The sequence below is a fragment of the Cyprinus carpio genome, unplaced genomic scaffold (assembly GCF_018340385.1).
Source record: "Cyprinus carpio isolate SPL01 unplaced genomic scaffold, ASM1834038v1 S000000696, whole genome shotgun sequence".
NCBI classification, from domain to species: domain Eukaryota; kingdom Metazoa; phylum Chordata; class Actinopteri; order Cypriniformes; family Cyprinidae; genus Cyprinus; species Cyprinus carpio.
Genome location: NW_024873429.1, coordinates 3,308 through 9,449, shown reverse-complemented (window position 1 = coordinate 9,449; position 6,142 = coordinate 3,308). Strand labels below are relative to the sequence as shown.

Sequence of the window (6,142 nt, the reverse complement as noted above, 5' to 3'; positions counted from 1 at the left end):
GTATTTCCAATTGTTAGAAATGAGCAGACCAGTGCCCCCACCCCGGCCAATCTGACGGGGGGTGTGAGAGAAGGAGAAATTGTTAGAGAGAGCAGCTGGGGTTGCTGAGTCTTCTGGACGAATCCAGGTCTCAGTCAAGCCCAAGATGCTGAGTGTGGATTGTAAAGAAAAAGCAGAAATCAAGTCTGCTTTGTTGACAGCTGACTGAAAATTCCAGAGACCCACAGAGAAAGAAAGATGTGGAGTAGAGCAGCATTTTTCAACTCCAGTCCTCGCGTAGCTCTCTTCTAACGAGCTGATTATCTGAATCGGGTGTGTAAGTTAAGAGAAACATGGAAAATATGCAGACGGGGGGTGGGGGGGTGGACTGGAGTTGAAAACCGCTGCAGTAGTGGATGTAGAGATAGGATGCAAGTTAGCAACATTTTAGAGCGTTGTCAAGAGACAACTAGAATGTTTTGGAAACGCATGATAGAGGTGGAAAAGAGAGGACCGAAAAGGAGAGTGTGTAAAGGGAAGTTAAAAATAATACTTAAGTGTGTTGCCGGTTTCGTTGCTCGGTGAAGTCGCACAGCCGTCCGACTCTTCTGTCGACTAATCGCTTCTCCAAAGTTATGACAGCCAAGGGCAATTATTATAATTACGAGTAAGTGCAATAAAAAATGAAAACTCCAGCAAAAATTCAAAGTAGAAATATGTAGAAAACAAAATATTATTTCCTAGCAGCAAGTAATAATCTATACAAAAGTATTACGCAAAACTCTCACGCACAGCTGTCCGTCTCTTCTGTTGACTAATCGCTTCTTCTACTGGGCCTACTGTCTTAAGTGTTACATTTTCTTTTCAAAATAATTTCTGTATTAGTTGAATTTGTTCTCTTTCATATGCTACACAATATAATAGCACATGTCCCACAGTCTCTGGTTAATTCCAGTTACCTGAGTAGTGAATGATTAAGAGCTTTATGACCAATAAGAAGCCTTGATATTATTGTGTCCTCCTTCCTACTTCCAAAGCTTTTCCTTCCATTTCCAACATGTTTTTGAATGTTCTATAGATGATGTCCTTTAACCTCCCCATCCCACATCTCTTGCTATTTCCTAATCATAATGAGTAATCATAATATCTGAACATTATTTGTAGAATATCATATATGTCTTGTCTAGATGTAGAATTACCACTTAATAAACTTTTCAAAACAGAATATGAGTCTGAGCAAATGACTGTTCTTAATGGCTATATTTCCTCCATCTAATGAAGAGAAGCTACTGTATCCACAGCGCTTTCCCTCACTTTCACCTGCAGAGGTCCAAAGTATCGATATCAGATTGAAAAGAAAATAAGTGGTAGGCCTGTCACCTTTCCCTGTTTGCTGTGACCTTTTTCACAGTCCCGTCTGGCTTCGATTTGTAATGTAAAAGAATTTCTTCCTGCATTATTATCAATGGGATATAGCAGGGGTGACACTAGGCCCTTTTTATGGGGGCTTCAATAGATTAAGCATAAACATGTAAGAAGCATGTAATGTTACATAAATCTTTTATTGACATTTGCTTTTGAACATTATTGTAAAAATGCAGGTTATAGAAAAGACGTGTGTGGTTTCTATAGCAACAGACTGTAAATATATTGCTTTGAATCTGTCTTTTTTTTTAACATGAGTCCTTATATTCAGAGCATATTTATATTTACATTTGCAGAATACAAACACCCCAAAAATGCTTTATATATTTCTTCTCAGTGCTTTCTGCGTTCTCCTGATGACAAAGCAGTCAGATAAGTTTCTCCAGTAAAGAAAATAATTTGGTTCACTTTAGTTTACAGCACAAGACCCGCCGAAATCTCACATGGACCCTCCTTTGTGAGCAAACCTAAAAAATATTCACTGGCACTGAGTGAAGCTCAACAAAAAAAAAAAAAAAAAAAACTGTCCAAAACCGTATATAATTACATAATATAATGCTACATTTTTATCACTTTCATATGTTATCACATAAATACCCTCCTCAGTTGCAAAAAATGTTATCACTAATGTGAAGAACGTCATGATACTATTTGTGGTGTGTAATTTTTGCATTAAAAAAAAAAACAAAAAAACATAGACCGAAAACATTTAACCATACTAAATTTTTAAAAAGATCTAGCTCACATTCACCCCAAAGCATTTTTAAAATAAATCACCAGACAAATAATTAAACAAAATAATTAAAATATAATAATAATAAAATCAAATAATAATATAATAATAATAATAATAGATAAAATTAATTAAAATATTTAAATTGTGATCCTTACATCATGGCAGTTTTGCTTTTCTGAATTTAATTTTACAAAAAATCAAAATCAAAATGAAAAAAAAAAAATCTAAATTATTAAAAAGTATTTCAATTGTAAACCATACACATAGTAGTACTGAATTAAATTGTATAAAATAGAACTTAAAAAATAAATAAAATTAAACAAAGAAACATTTTGTGTCTGGACTGACATTTTTTTCATTACTTATTTACTTCTTACTCTTTGGTGTAAAATGTGTGACCCAAACATTTGTTGTACTGAATTTAATTTAATAAAATAAAATAACAATAAATTAAGAAAGAATAATTGTATCGGTTACATGTTTTTCATTATTTGGTGACCCAGAAATTTCCCAAATATAATAATAAAAAAGAAAAAAAAATTGTGATGGAACAGAATGTTTATTTATTTACTTATCACTCTTTGGGCTGAAATGTGTGATGAAACATGTTTTTTTTTTTTTTGTGAGATTCACCAAAGCATCAGAGAGTTATTTATGCCCATCTCTATCTGTGAACAGCAGCATGTCACAAAATAACACAAGTGCCATAGATCTATATTTAAATAAGAAAAGCAGTGTGTTCAGTCGCAGCACATTCAGGCGAGACGCTCGCTCTTCTGTGTGTGTGTGTGTGTGTGTGTGTGTGTGTGTGTGTGTGTGTGTGTGTGTGTGTGTGTGAATGAATGTGGCAGTGAAGAAACTGAGGAAGTTCAGTATCCTGCGCCTAAAACTCACGCTTTCCTGAGCTGATCGTTTACAAACCCACAATTCCCATTAAATCAGGAATCAGAACAGATGTCATCAGCTCAGATTTGACGTCAGATCCCGTGGGTTCATAGCTGCAGCTAAAGGCTTTTATAAAACAATGGACAAGATTAAAATCTCCTCGTATTGCATTGCTCTCCCATAATAGTGCTTGGCACAGAAACCTGTGTTTGCAAACCACATTTCTTTACAGATATAAACGTATCTACATTCTTACACGATAATGTACAAAGAAAGATGTAAGTGCAAATACAGTATGCATGCATGGAAGCGCTTCCAGCACCAGCGAAATGAAAGTGGAAGGGCAAGCTCCCGCACTAAGCGGGAACATCTTCAAGAGCCTCGGCTCGGAGGAAATAATACCGTCGGCTCACGGGAGCGCATCACTGCGTAATCACGGCAGAAGGGAGCTCCAATATCAAACATCAAAAGAAGAAAATCACGGCGAAGACCCTCCAGCTGCGATTCTAATAACAGAGTTCAGTGTGAAGCTGTGCTGCTTGGCTCTATATGACATCATCATCGCGACCTTTGACACCGTGTGTTTGTTCCTTCACTCTCAGTTTATAAAGTAGGGCCGGGCGATATATATACTCTGTTTAGAAAATATCATACATTTATAAAATGAAGCAACACTGTGATGTTATTTCACCTTTAAGTTTCTGATTTCAACTTCAGTTGCGGTAAAAAGCAAGTAAGTTTGATTCATTTCCATAAATAAGTTCAATTAATCGATTCAAATGATTCAGTGATTCATGTGCATGTTACATTTGCTCTTGTGTTTATAAAATATAGTAAACTGAAGCCAAGATAACTTTTATTTGGCCATTAAGTTTGTGATTTGAATTTCATTAGTAGTAAAACACAATTGAGTTTGATTCATTTCCATGAATCATTTCAAACTGTCTATATCGATGAATCGATTCAGTGATTTGTTTGAGTAAGTTATATTTGTTTCATGTGTTTACAGAATAATGTATATTTAAAGACTAAAGCAATGTTGTGATTATTTTATTTTGGTCATTATGTTTCTGATTTGAACTTTGGTTGTTCAAACCATCGGTTTCAATGAATCGATTCAAATGATTCAATGATTCATTTTCGTGTTATAGGCCTATTTGTTTTTGTGTTTACAAAATAACATAATATATATAAACTGAAACAACTATGTGATTATATTATTTGGCAATTAAGTTTCTGCCAAATAATTGTATTAGTAGTAAAACGCAATTAATTTTGATTAATTTTCATTAATCATTTCAAACTATCGATGAATCGATTCAGATGATTCAGAGATTTGTTTGTGTTTTATATTTGCTCTTGTGCTTACAAAATATTGTATATATTTAAAGACTGAAGCAATGTTGTGATGATTTTATTTTGGCCACTATGTTTCTGATTTGAACTTTGGTTGTTCAAACCATCGGTTTCAATGAATCGTTTCAAATGATTCAATGATTCATTCGCGTGTTATATTTGTTTTTGTGTTTACAAAATATCATAATATTTATAAACTGATACAACAGTGTGATTCTATTATTTAGCCATCAAGTTTCTGATTTGAACTTCAGACCTAAAAAAGAAGCAAGTCTGATTCGATTTCATGAATCAGTTCTATGAATCAATTCAAATGATTCAATTATTTTTTGTGTGTTAATATAGCTGTTTATGTTTTTTATATATATCAGTTCTTGTGTTCAAATGATTTTTACTGTATTTTCAATTTGCATTATACATTTTTAATCAAACTGGTTGAAATTGAGTAAAATAAATCAGCCTTTAAATCCAAATATATAAATATCAATATACACTAAACATGTTCAAAAGGCTGAAAAATTACATAATAAAATTTAATATATATATATTTTAAATTTTAAATATAATTTTTGTATATATTATTTTATGATCATATCGCCCAGCCCTAACAATCTGCAGTATTAAATTCAAATATAAATATGGTCCAGAGTTGCTGGTAGAAGTTAAATAAACATTGACAACTGCATTTCAACAAAACAATGCTGAAAAAGTTCACACTTTTCCCCCGGACAGGAAAAAGCTTTCATCAACCACCAGTAATTTTTTACATTAAGAAACAAGTGTTTTCTGGTGGTGTCCAGGCTCTGAGAGAGTCACTGATTTAGTCTGAATCTGTCCAGCAGGCGGCGCTCTTTCTCTGTGTCTCTGTGTCTCTGTGTCTCAGACTCGGGGCTCCAGTCTGTGCGAGAGCTCGAACAGCGTCTGCTGATTGTCGATGATGTGAAGGTAATGGATGCTGGAGAGCACCTCAGGACTGTCACACGGAGAAAGCTCGTTCCCTGAGAAGAGGACAAATCCATGCAGTTCATAGATTTAAAATATCATTCAAATATACCTGCAAAACGTCTGCATAAAATATCTGCACAAATCAACCAACAACATTTCATTTGAAATCCCTGATATCAATACATAATATGCATTTGCATTAAGTTCACATTAAAGAATATTAACCATGTTTTCATTTTGATCCAATGAATCATGACATATACAAGTTTGACCAAATTAGACACATGATCTTTGTGCGAGTCTGACCTGTCTGATCCGTCTGGCAGTGGCGAATGAGTCGGACCGTATCAGCGATCATGTGCTGAGAACAGAGACAAACGTCAGTAACACTGATGACCTGACCGGTGATAAGTGACAGCTGTCAATCACTGATGATCCGATCTGACCGGTGATGAGTGACAGCTGGACCGTGATGAGTGATGAGCCGTCAGTCACTGATGATCTAATCGGTGATGAGTGACAGCTGTCAGTCACTGACACACAGAACACCTCACCAGCTTCTCAAAGTTCACCAGATTACCGGAATGTTTTGTTCCCCCGTGGATGAAGGTGATATCTGAAAACCAACACAGATCACAACATTACAACACCAACAAACCACCGCTGGCTATAATAGTTAAAGCATTTGTGTTGTGGATGACAGGAAGTGGACTTTAACCTTTACTTTTCACAATAATTTAATAATAAAACACTAAAATAAAAACAACAATTACACAGATTTATAATATATTAATATTATGTAATCAAACAAAAATA

The 6,142-nt window shown here is 34.5% G+C and overlaps 1 long non-coding RNA gene across 1 annotated transcript; it reads right to left on the bottom strand.

Annotated features, from left to right (window-relative positions):
- Positions 1-3,569: 3,569 nt before the first annotated feature.
- On the bottom strand, positions 3,570-5,905 carry LOC122143055. Its single transcript, XR_006158941.1, has 3 exons — positions 5,881-5,905; positions 5,633-5,687; positions 3,570-5,379 (listed from the first exon to the last, which is right to left on the bottom strand). It is a non-coding gene; the product is annotated as an uncharacterized LOC122143055 (long non-coding RNA).
- Between the last annotated feature and the right edge of the window lie 237 nt (positions 5,906-6,142).